Genomic DNA, 12,142 nt, shown 5'->3' on the forward strand with positions numbered 1-12,142 from the left:
AGACAGTTAGCTGATTTCTGAGCCATTTAATTTGTCAAAGGCCTAAATGAGGAACCTGCAGGGGGAGGCTCAGGGGTTTGGATGAGCCTCACACTCTCATCTTACAGATGTTAAAACTGGGCGCAGACAGGGCAGTCGGGGCGGTGGGGCTATTCTGTGTGACACTGTGATGCTGGGGACCTGGCGTGACGCACGTGTCACAATCCATAGAACGTACAACAGAGTGAGCCGTCACGTAAACCACAGACTTCAGTTAATAATGATGGACCGAAGCGAGTCCATCACTAACAAACGGGCCACACGCATGCGAGTTGTTAATAACGGGGCGACTGTGGGGACGGGGGGAATACAGGGAACCTTCCGCACCTGGGGCACAATTTTTCCATAAACTTAAAACTGCTCTAAAACGTGTATTTTTTTAAAGCCTCAAATAACGCCCCCTCCCTGTGAGGTCCAGCCAGAGCCCCAGCTGGGAAGAGGGGGACTGGGAGCAGCCTGGAGCCCCCCAGGCTCTTGGCCACACCTGGATTCCAGGGCTTGCGGCCCCTTCCTTCTAGCCTGGCTCTGGGCGCAGCCCCCCCCCCCCACCCCCACCCCCCACGCTGCCTGTGTGCACGGATTCCTCTCTCTCCCACCAGATTCCTCTCTCTCCCACCCAGCGGCCCTGCTGTCAGCCAGGGAGGAGTGGGTGGTGCGAGGGGCTGGCTATGTCCTGCCGCTGCCCTGACCTCGCTGGTCGCTAAACTGCCCCAGGTGTCCTGAGTCTAAATCCCTCCGCTGATTCCTTCTGAGGCTCCTCGCGGGCTCCAGGGAAAAGCCCAGCCTTCGGTCCTGGCATTCGAAGCCCCGTGCTTCTCTCTGACCCCACCAACTCCCCTGCCTCTCCTGCCTCCACGCCCTGTAGCCTGCCATGGAGCACGAGTCCCGGATACCCCACGACTCACCTGCACAGGAACAGATTAAAGGCTCTGACAAGGCCTGCAGCTCAGCCTGGCTTAATGAATGTGCTCACCCACGGGAGCCCGCTTTCCCCTGGCAGCATCACACAGAGCCCAATGCAGCCCGGCGCACGTCCCCATACCCTGGGCTCTCAGAGCCTCTGCACAGGGGCCCTTCATCTCTCTTCTCCCTGAGGAAAATCCTCCTTGTTCTCCAGGACTGAGCCTCAGCCTCCCTCCCCCATCTCCCTCCGCCCAGGCCCAGCCCAGGCCCTGTGTGTGGCGTCTAACGTGTTGTTCTGTCTCCTCTCCCCAGCCCACTGGGCGCCCTGCTGGGATCAGGGCTCTGTGAATGAATGAATGATGTGCCGGGTCCTGCTGGTCATTTTTCCACCCGGACCAGACCAGCATGGTGTGGAGAGCAGCCGAGAAGCTAGCGGGAAGCAGCAGTGGTGGCCGGCCTGCACCTCAGGGTCGCCCGCCCCCTAGAATCTCTAGAGCAGTGATGGCGAACCTTTTGAGCTCGGTGTGTCAGCATTTTGAAAAACCCTAACTTAACTCTGGTGCCGTGTCACACATAGAACTTTTTTGGTATTTGCAACCATAGTAAAACAAAGACTTATATTTTTGATATTTATTTTATATATTTAAATGCCATTTAACAGAGAAAAATCAACCAAAAGTATGAGCTCGCGTGTCATAGGTTCGCCATAACTGCCTAGGCGCTCAGGCTCCCAGGCCCCCTGCATCATCACTCAGCGGCCTCCAGTCCATCCCGGAATGAGACTTCTGCGGTTGCTTCAGCCCCTTCCCTATACTTACCTCAAGCCTGAGAAGTTTCCTGAAGGGAGGGAGGGTGCTGAGCAGCGGGTGGGGGTCCCTGGGTCCCAGCCTCACCTGTGGGCACACGGCCAGAGGGCGCTGGGGGCTCTGGCTCAGGCAACCTCTCAGTTGGCCTGCAGGTCCGCGGGCAGGTCTCGTGTGCCCAGTCCTCGGTGGACAGGCTGGGCTTTGCCCTGTGGCCAGTGGGGCAGCTCAAAAGGACTTTGAGAGAAGGAAGCCGGCCCCAGGGACTGGGGACAGTTTGGTGACACCGTGTGGCCTCGATGCCCACCTTAGTGAGATGAAGGTGTCCTTGCACGAAGGCTCAGCTCCTCTCCCAAGGCAGCTGGGGCCTGGCCCCCCGGGTCACCCAGGGCAGGGCTTGCCTGGTGGGTGCTGGGGTGGCCCTGCTCCCAAGAGGCAGCCCATGGAGAGGCAGGAAGGATCTGCCCTCCCAGCGGAGAGCCCGGGTGCAGAGGCCAGCTTTCACCTGGCACATGAAGCAGTGTCAGCTGAGGGGGAGACGTCCCTGCCCCTCCCCACTCTGGGCTCTTGTGTCCTTCAGTTCTGTTGAAACAACCCCCTGAGAACCAAGACTGGGTGCGCCCCTCCCTTTACCCCACAGTGAGCTCGGGCTCTCCCCTCATCCTCCCTCACCCCCTGCCATCCAAGCTCAGAGGCTGGTGATCCCCTTGTTCACAACGGGCAGCGAGGCCCAAGGGCGTCAGCTAAGCTGCGGATCTCCGTGGGCTGCCAGTCACCCTCCGCCCCCTCCCCAGATTTCCCGGGGCAGGTGGGGCTCAGCCTGGCTCCTCCCGCAGAGCCTCTGCCCGCTGCCCGCTGCCCTCTGGCGGGGGACTCTTGACATTTGGGGACCATGGATCCCCTTCTCAAAATAACATTTTCATGTGAATAAAATAAAACACAGGGTTGCACAGCAAGCTAGGTATGTTGGGATACGGTTGTGGAAATATTTGTTTAAATGTGTGATGTTGGGAGACATGGTCTCTTTGTTAACACGTTGCATAACGAGAGCTGGGGGAGCCTAATGCACAACCTCGGTGTGAAGTGAAGACGGGTGGGTGACGTTCAGGCTCCCTGCGCAGGGAGGGGACACAGCTCTGTGCCGGCACCACCGACACGGGGAGTTGCCGCCTGGGTTCAAACGCAGGTGAGTGGGACCCAAGCTGTAATATCAATCCAAGTTCATGGCCTCTGAATTAGTGTATAGTTATGGTTTATAGACCCCAGTTAAGAACCCTTGTTCTAAAATCAGGGTGTTTTTTAAAAATATATTTTTACTAGAGGCCTGGTGCAAGAAATTCATACACTTGGGGGTGGGGGTGGGGCAGGGGGTTCCTCAGCCCAGCCTGCATCCTCTCGCAGTCCAGGAGCCATTGGGGGAGCGGGCCTAAGCTGTCAGTCAGACATCCTTAGCGCTGCCAGGGAGGCAGGAGAGGCTCCCACCACCACTGCTGTGCTCGCCAGCCATGAGCCTGGCTTCTGTCTGAGTGGTGCTTCCCCTGTGGGAGTGCACTGACCACCAGCGGGCAGCTCCTGCATTGAGCGGGATTGGGCTGAAACCAGCTCTCCAACATCCCCTGAAGGGTCCTGAATTGTGAGAGGGCACAGACCAGGCCAAGGGACCCCACCGGTGCACGATCCGGGAAGGGGAGGAACCACAGGAGGGCTCCAGGGTGTGTCCAGCCTATCTCACTCAGTCCCAATCAGCCGGACCCCAGCAGCAAGCCAACCTACGGGTTGGAGCGTCTGCCCCCCAGTGGTCAGTGCACGTCATAGTGAGTAGTTGAGCAGCCTTAGCATATCATTAGCATATTATACTTTGATTGGTTGACCGGCTGACAGGACACTTAGCATATTAGGCTTTTATTATATAGGATTGATTTCAGAGAGGAAGGAAGAGGGAGAGAGAGATAGAAACATCAGTGATGAGACAGATTCATTGATTGGCTGCCTCCTGCACGCCCCACACTGGCACTCGAGCCTGAAACCCAGGCATGTGTCCTGACCTGGAATCAAACCTCGACCTCCTTGTTCATAGGTTGACGCTCAACCACTGAGCCATGCCAGCTGGGCAAGATCCCTGTTCTAGAGCAGCGGTCGCCAACCTTTCAGACCTCACGGAATACCAGTGATCCTCGGACCACCAGTTGGAGACCGCTGTTCTAGACACTGAAATGAGGCTGTAGGAATCCTCTGAGATGTCTTACCTGCCCCACCCCCACCTTGTTTGCTCAGGCAGCCAGGACGCACCCGGATGCCTACAACACATGTTACCCCGCAGGCCCCTGCCTCCCAGCCTCACTATCCAGGGTGGAAGGGGTCTGACTGGGGCATTTTGTAGGGAATTTTCCAGGCCTCTGTATCTACTTTGCAAACTGCGTGGAATTCTCCCACCCCCACCCAGAGCGTCCCTGTAAACGTTTTCATGGTATTTGGGCCCAGAGTAGAGGCTGGGGCCCAGATCCCTTCCATTTACCACTGCACCAGTCTTTCCTCCACCACAGAGCGTGATCGCTCACTGAGATCAAAGTGCGGTTTCTCTCCCGGCATTGCTGCCCCTGCCCCCAACCACCACAGGCATAAGATAGCCGGGCCTAGAGGCAGATGTGTGTGAACTGGCCTAGAGAAGAAGCTACCAGAAAAACACTTGTTTCTCTCTCTTCTCCCAGAGAGCTCACCCTGAGAATGTTTTGTTAGGACGCTGGGAGGAGAAGGTTGGGAGGGAGGGAGGGAGGGAGAGAGGGAGGGGGGTACGTTTGAGGAGCTGAGGTGTTGCTCCTGGCCGTCAGCGGCAGAGGACTGAGTGCCCATGTTCTTTGGGGCTGTGCCCAGCTCGCCACCAGCACTCTGGCGAAACTTGGGGGGAGGCTGCTGGGTCCACGCAGGGAGGCTGGGCCTCAGCCTGGGGCTCTGGTCTTGGCGGAAACTCCTGTGTCCCGAGGTGTCCAGGGGCTGCAGAGCCATGGGCTTGAATGAGCTCCGAGGACCCAGACAGACACAGTTGGTTTCCTCCCAGCGATTATCTTCTCTCCTTCCTTCGAGCGCCCACATTTTGTTCAGGCTGGGCCCCTCCTCCAGCCCCGGAGGTCACCCAGGGCTGTCCTAGACCAGGCGAGCTAACGTCTCCTTGGCTGGCGATCGGTTTAGGACTCAGGTCTGACCAAGAGGGCTTGGGGGAAGGCAGGCTGGGAGGGCGTCCGGGGGACCCGCATCTGCTGTCTGCCCTGCGTGGCTTTGGGAGCTCGTAGCTCCGGCAGCCATTTAGGGACCAGGAGGAAACAAGCCCAAGGTAAGGGATCCACACACTGGGGGTGACAGACCAGGAAGCTGTGGACCACTTCAGGGCCTGCCTGCCTCCGGGGTCCCGCCTGCCTCCGGGGTCCCCACGTCCAATACGGAAATAGCTGCAGCTGACTCCCCTTCACACAGGCCTTCTCCCACACGACGCCCATCCATTCTTACTGAGGCAGCGTCTCAGTGGCTTTAAGGACAGACTGATGGTCAGAGGGGCTTTTCTCGTGTTGCAGGGTCCATAGAACTCTCGAACTTCCGTGCAGTTCTAAGGAGGAGACCCAGGAAAGACTGCGTTGGATTTCCCCCCTGCCCAGAGGATGGGCCCTGGCTCAGGAGCCACGCTTGGTCCTGGCTCTCCTTGTCACCCTCCGTCACAAGAGTAGCTCCTCGGTCCGACCCAGTCCTTCCCTGTGCACTGTGCTCCGAAGTTAAGTGCTGGGCTCTTGAGGCGCCGCCGGCTGCTCTGCCATTAACCAGACATGGGATCTTGGGCCTCAGTTCGCTCATCTGTAAAATGAGGGTAAGGACACTAAAGAACTCAATGTAAGGAATGCACTCAGAACAGTGCCTGGCACATAGGAAACACCCTAAGCATGAACTGTTTCTTATTTTCTCGGCCACACCCTCTTCCCTCTGTGATGATCACATCTTCCTGGCGTCTTCACTTCCTCCTTTCAACAGCAGTTTTCTCCAAGCACCTGGTCCCCTTCATGTACATCCTCCCTCTATAGGTCCTTCAGGGGTCTGGTTCCAGTTGCCCCTGACTTCTATTATAACTAGAGGCCTGGTGCACGAAATTCGTACACTGGGCGGCGGGGGTAGGGGGTGGTGTCCCTCAGCCCAGCCTGCACCCTCTCCAATCTGGGACCCCTCGGGGGATGTCCGACTGCCAGTTTAGGCCCAATCCCTAAAGGGGCAGTCGGACATCCCTCTCACAATCCAGGACTGCTGGCTCCCAACCGCTCACCTGCCTGCCTGCCTGATTGCCCCTAACCACTCCCCTGACAGCCTGATCGACACCTAACTGCTCCTCTGCTGGCCCGATCGCCCCCACTGCCCTCCCCTGCCGGCCATCTTGTGGCTGCCATCTTGTGATGACCATCTTGTGATGACATGGGGGCAGCCATCAATGGTCTCATACATGGGGGTGGCCATCTTGTGAGGGCATGATGGTCAATTTGCTTATTACCTGTTTATTCTATAGGATTCTGGTACATGCAACCTCTCCTGCAGCGTGGAGTGGAGCACAGGGCTTTGCATACAGAAAGACCTGGGGTTAGGAGAAAGAGGGATTTAAGGAACTGGCTTATGTGGCTGGGGACAGGGGGGAAGGGTGAGCGAGTCTGAAGTTTGCAGGGCATGCGGGCAAGCTGGAAATGTACGTGGGATTTCTATATTTCGATCTTGAGGCAGAATTAATTCCTTCTCCAGAAAACCTCAGCCTTTGCTCTTAAGGCCTTCAACTGATGGGATGAGGCCCACCACATTATGGAGGGCAATCTGCTTTAAAGCCAACTGATTGCAAATGTTAATCACATCGACACAGTCTCCACAGCGTCATCTAGACTAGTGTCTAAGCCAGTGGTCCTCAACCTTCTGGCCCTTTCAATACAGTTCCTCATGTTGTGACCCAACCATAAAATTATTTTTGTTGCTACTTCATAACTGTAATGTTGCTACTGTTATGAATCGTCATGTGAATATCTGATATGCAGGATGGTCTTAGGCGACCCCTGTGAAAGGGTCGTTCGACCGCCAAAGGGGTCGCGACCCACAGGTTGAGAACCGCTGGTAAGCAAACACCTGGGAGCACAGCCTAGCCGAGCTGACACATAAAATCAGCGATCACACCACTCACTCGGGGGCAGGGAATTTCAATCCTCGGAGGCTCGCTTCTTTCTCTGAGTGGAATACCTCATAGGATGGAGGGGTCCGTGCACAGAGTGCATAGTAAAGGGCTGCTGTTTGTACTATTGCGCTGGTTGTGCCAGGAGGCGCTCAAACACACCTGTTGACAATGACAGTGCTCTCCGGAGCGCCAGGAAGCCAGGCCCTGAGCCTGCGCTCATGCTTTCGGTTGGGTTTCCAGGCATCACACGAAGAGGAGTTCCCATCTGACTCCCACCCACAGGCTGGCCCGAGCCTTTGGTTCATGTGAAAACCCCTAAAAACGAACCTCTGGGAATTCTTCACGCTCTTCTTCGTTCTAAAAAAAATCTGTTTTTTATTGATTTGTGAGAGAGGGAGGGAGGGAGAGGGAGAGATAGAAATGTTGATGAGGTAGAAACATTGATCAGTTGCCTCCTGCACGTCCCCCACCGGGGATCGAGCCTGCAACCCAGGCATGTGCCCCAACGCCCATGGGGGCGTCTTGGTGCCTGGGATGCTGCTCAGCTAACAGCCACGCTGGCTGGGCTTCACTCCCTTCGCTATGGGGAGAGGAGGGGGTGTCTGCACAGGGTTTCTTCGTCCCTGAGACTGTGGGGGTTGGAGCAGTGCGTCAGGAAGAATTAAATTTTCCATCTTCAGCAGCTTGTCATCTGAGCTGCGTATTCATGTTGGTAAACAGCCAAGCAGGAGCCAGACGACAGCTCAGTTTTCCTGGAAATCAGGAAATCAATCAAGCTGCCAAACTGAGGCGTTTGCATTGTGAAATACTGGAAGCTGCTTTTAAGTAAGAATGATTTTTAAAGAGGAAAATTCTTTTTCATTCTTCCTCTCTCTCCCTCCCTCCCCTCCTTCCTTCCATTTCCTACACCCACTTAAAACGGGGGTGTTGCCCACAGTGTGACTGCTTCTTCTAATGGGTTCGGCCTAGGCATGAGTTTAAAAAAAATAGGTGGGATGAGATATGGGTCTCGCTGTCTCTCTGAGACCTTTCCATTGTCCGGTTAACCGGCACCTCCCCTGCCTGTCCAGGAGTCGGCTTGCCTTCCTGCCCTCCTGTTTCCTGCCCCTTTTCACGATAAAACCGTGATTTCAGCCACCTCTTCCAGAATCAGGAAAACATTGCGGAGATTCCTCAGAAAATTAAAAATGGAACTTCTCTTTGACCTAGTGATCCCACTTCTGGGAATATAGCCTAAGAAACCTGAAACACCAACCAGAAAGAACGCATGCACCCCTATGTTCATAGCAGCGTTATTTACAATAGCCAAGATCTGGAAACAGTCCAAGTGCCATCAGTAAACAAATGGATAAAAAAGCTGTGGTACGTTTACACCATGGAATACTAGGCAGCAGTATAAAAGAAGGGCCTCTTACCCTGTGAGACAGCGGGGAGGGACCTGGAGAGCATCACGCTAAGTGAAATAAGCCAGTCAGAGAAAGACAAGTATCACAGGATCGCACTCATATGTGGAATCTAAGTAACAAAATAAACTGGATCCAGAGACATGGAGGCACGGAACAGACTGACAGGTCTCAGAGGGAAGGGGAGAGGCCTGCCGACTCCGCCAATTGTCCGAGTAGAATATATGGGGTGCTATCCAAGGTGTCGCTTGAGATAAACTTAACTGAGCAGGTGTTGGAACATTAAGTGGCTGCTAGCAAAGAGACTGCTCTAAGCAAGCAGGGCCGAGGGTAGGCGTCATCCTCTGGCCTTACATTAATGTAGTTAAGACCACGGAGGAACGGCGCCGCACAAGAACATGCAGCTGCAAATCCCACAGCACACGTTATTCTCACCAGGTTCCTGGTGCCGCGGGCTCAGACTTAACGGGGTGCCCGGGGAAGAGTGGCGTCCTCGGTGGGCAGCGGCAGATCCGTCTTTGGGGGGCTGGCCGCCTGGTTGGGTCGAGTCAGTGGGAGGAGGGCGACTGAAGTCTCGCGATCGGAGGTTCGGCCGTTCTGCTGGGCGTGGAGCAAGGCAGCGTGGAGCGTGGATCAAAAGGATGATGGATGTCTGAAGTCGGGGACCCGTTTTTTAAGCCTGTTCTGGCCCACGGCAGTCCTGGGGGCTTTCGGTAACATACGTCATCACACAAGCGTTAATCGGAGTACAAGGTGGGTGTCAGTTACACACGTCATCCTCAGGGGTGTCACGCAGGGCAAGTCTTTTCTATGTCACACACACACACACACACACACACACACACACACACACGGAGGTGGTTCCCTAAGTGGTCAAGTCTGACCCTTAACATGTCACTCTAAGCCAGCCGTGGGCAAACTACGGCCCGCGGGCCGGATCCGGCCAGTTTGAAATGAATAAAACTAAAAAAACAAAAAAGACCGTACCCTTTTATGTAATGATGTTTACTTTGAATTTATATTAGTTCACACAAACACTCCATCCATGCTTTTGTTCCGGCCGTCCGGTCCTGTTTAAGAACCCATTGTGGCCCTCGAGTCAAAAAGTTTGCCCACCCCTCCTAAAATCACAAATTTATAAACTAGAAAATTATTACTATTACAGGGGTTCGGCAAGAGATTAACCAAAGAACTTGTATGCATGTATACATGACCCTGGACACAGACAATAGCGTGGTGAAGGCCTGGGGTTGGGCGGAACCGGGTGGAGGGGGCTATGGGGGGGGGGGGGTTACCTATAACAGTCTCAACAAGGAAGATGTTTTTTAAAAAGAGTACTGGGGAGGGGGAGAAGGAGACACATAGAATACTTTTGACAATAAAGAATTTAAATTTTTTTAAAAATATATTTTATTGATTTTTTACAGAGAGGAAGGGAGGGGGATAGAGAGCTAGAAACATTGATGAGCGAGAAACATCGATCAGCCGCCTCCTGCACACTCCCACTGGGGATGTGCCCGCAACCAAGGTATATACCCTTGGCCAGAATCGAACCTGGGACCTTTCAGTCCGCAGGCCGACGCTCTATCCACTGAGCAAAACCGGTTAAGGCAAGAATTTAAATTTTTTAAAAAAGAAAGTAAAATTTCTGATAAAGCAAGGGGAAAACAAGAGTACTGTCAGGCATTTGTAAAATGTCTCTCAGCTGGGGTTTGTCCGACGTTTTCCTCATGATTAGATGGGTGATGTGTTTGGGGATGAAGCCCACGGGGTGAAGCCACTCTCTGTCCGTTCTGTCAAGGGTGACGCTATCGACAGGACTCGCCACCCAGGTTCGCAGTCTCTGCCCGATCGATCTGTCCCTCAGCCCGGATTCCCCTCCGCTCCTGCTGTCACTGAGCAAGGCTGCCCGCAGCGGAGGGCGGTCCCAGCCCCACCTCCTCGGGGGGAGCACGCGAAAGCGATGTGGAGTTCTGTGCGGGAGAGTCACTCAGCAGTTTACTTGTATCAGAAGGGACTCGGATGTTTCTTTACTACTTTGGCTTATAATCCAATAAATGATCTAATAAATAAAAATAATAAATAAGAAAAGCTTTACCGTTTGACCTGCTATGTAGGTTTTCTTCCTTTTGTGGGAATTGAGCCCGTAGCCGAGACTCCACTCAACCATCATGCAAACACAGGGGGCCCTCAGGTGAGTCGGAGCTATTGTCCACTTCTCCCGCGTGGATGCTGGTCAACCTCCACGTCCCCTGTGGACGGGCGTCCTGAAGGCCCTTCCTCTCTCTTCTTCCTCGTTGACCCTCGCAGCCTTTCCCATCCCTGTGTCCAGATTCCCACCCTTGGTGAGGAATCTGGGGGAACTTCATTCTGTTTATATGAAACAATAAAGCCAAATACAATAAATAGCATTCCTAGGTATTACAGCTATTTCTAGGTGCACTGTCTTGGGTACTTTAAATATATAATTTCTAATCTTCACATTAATTACAAGTAGTTACTATTCGCATTTTACATCCATGATAACTGGATCTCTGAGAATTTAGAACCACCCCCTGAGGTTTCCCTCCTACCGTCCAGTGTCCCCCCCCCCTCCTTCACTGTCCCTCTCCCCACCTCCCTCCCCCATGACCTTGGGCAGCCACTTCCTGCTGAGCTCACTTCCTTGTCTGGCAACACTGTTGGATGCATTCAATGCAACGCACGAAGAGTCTTCCATACAGAGCTCAGTAAATGGCCCTGTTATTACCGTCCATTTCATAAGGACCAAACTTACGTTTTGTGTTTTGTTTTGTTGTTTTTTAAAATACTCTCTATTCTTGGTTCTCTTTTCTGCATATGCCCACTTCTAATGATCGCTTCTACTCTCCTGGTAATTTAAATGTCATTAAATGTCATCTATATGCCAATGAATACCAAGTGCGTATCTCTACCTCGGATCTTTCCTCTAAGTTTCAGACACCTCAACATCTCCACCTGAGTGTTTTAAAACAAAACTAGAGGTTCATCTTCCAGTAGTGGTGGCGTAGCCTGTATTGTAGTATAACAAGAATGGACCTTGGAAAAAAATTTAAAAAACCCAATTATTTAAAGGGACAGGAGAGAACAAACACAGAAACTGGAGCGGCGCCAACCACCAATAGAGGGTGGGGCAGCGGCTGAGATCTGCGATTGAATGATTTTGCCTGAAGGCGCGGGGAGCACGGATGCCCAGGATTCAAGCATAAACTTGCTAGTCTTACTGGTTTAACAAGTCAGAGAATGGGGTTTCAAAAGGAAATCCAAGAAAGAAAGAAGCCACAATGGCGTTCTAAAAGTGCATATAAAATTTGACCAAATCCTTGGCTGACTCCTGATCAGTGTAGGTGCAGGAGGTAGTCCAAGGGCCCCAGCAGAAAACAACCAGAAAAAACGACTGGAGCTGAAAGAACTGAACGGGAATGTTAGCTGCTGCCAATCTGAGGGGACACAGAATTAGAAATGTTATGCCTGCTTGCTTAAAAATAAACACGCTTTTTATTTTTTAAATACATTTTTATTGATTTCAGAGAGGAAGGGAGAGGGAGAGAGAGATAGGAACATCAATGATGAGAGAGAATCATTGATCGGCTGCCTCCTGCCTACCCCGCAATGGGGATTGAGACTGCAACCCAGGCATGTGCCCTTGGCCGGAATCGAACCTAGGACCTTTCAGTCCGCAGACCGACGCTCTATCCACTGAGCCAAACCAGCCAGGGCAAAAAATAAACACTCTTTAGAGCAGCGGTTCTCAACCTGTGGGTCGCGACCCCTTTGGGGGTCGAACGACCCTT

Source organism: Myotis nattereri (assembly GCF_964212035.1).
Source record: "Myotis nattereri genome assembly, chromosome: 6".
Lineage (NCBI taxonomy): Eukaryota > Metazoa > Chordata > Mammalia > Chiroptera > Vespertilionidae > Myotis > Myotis nattereri.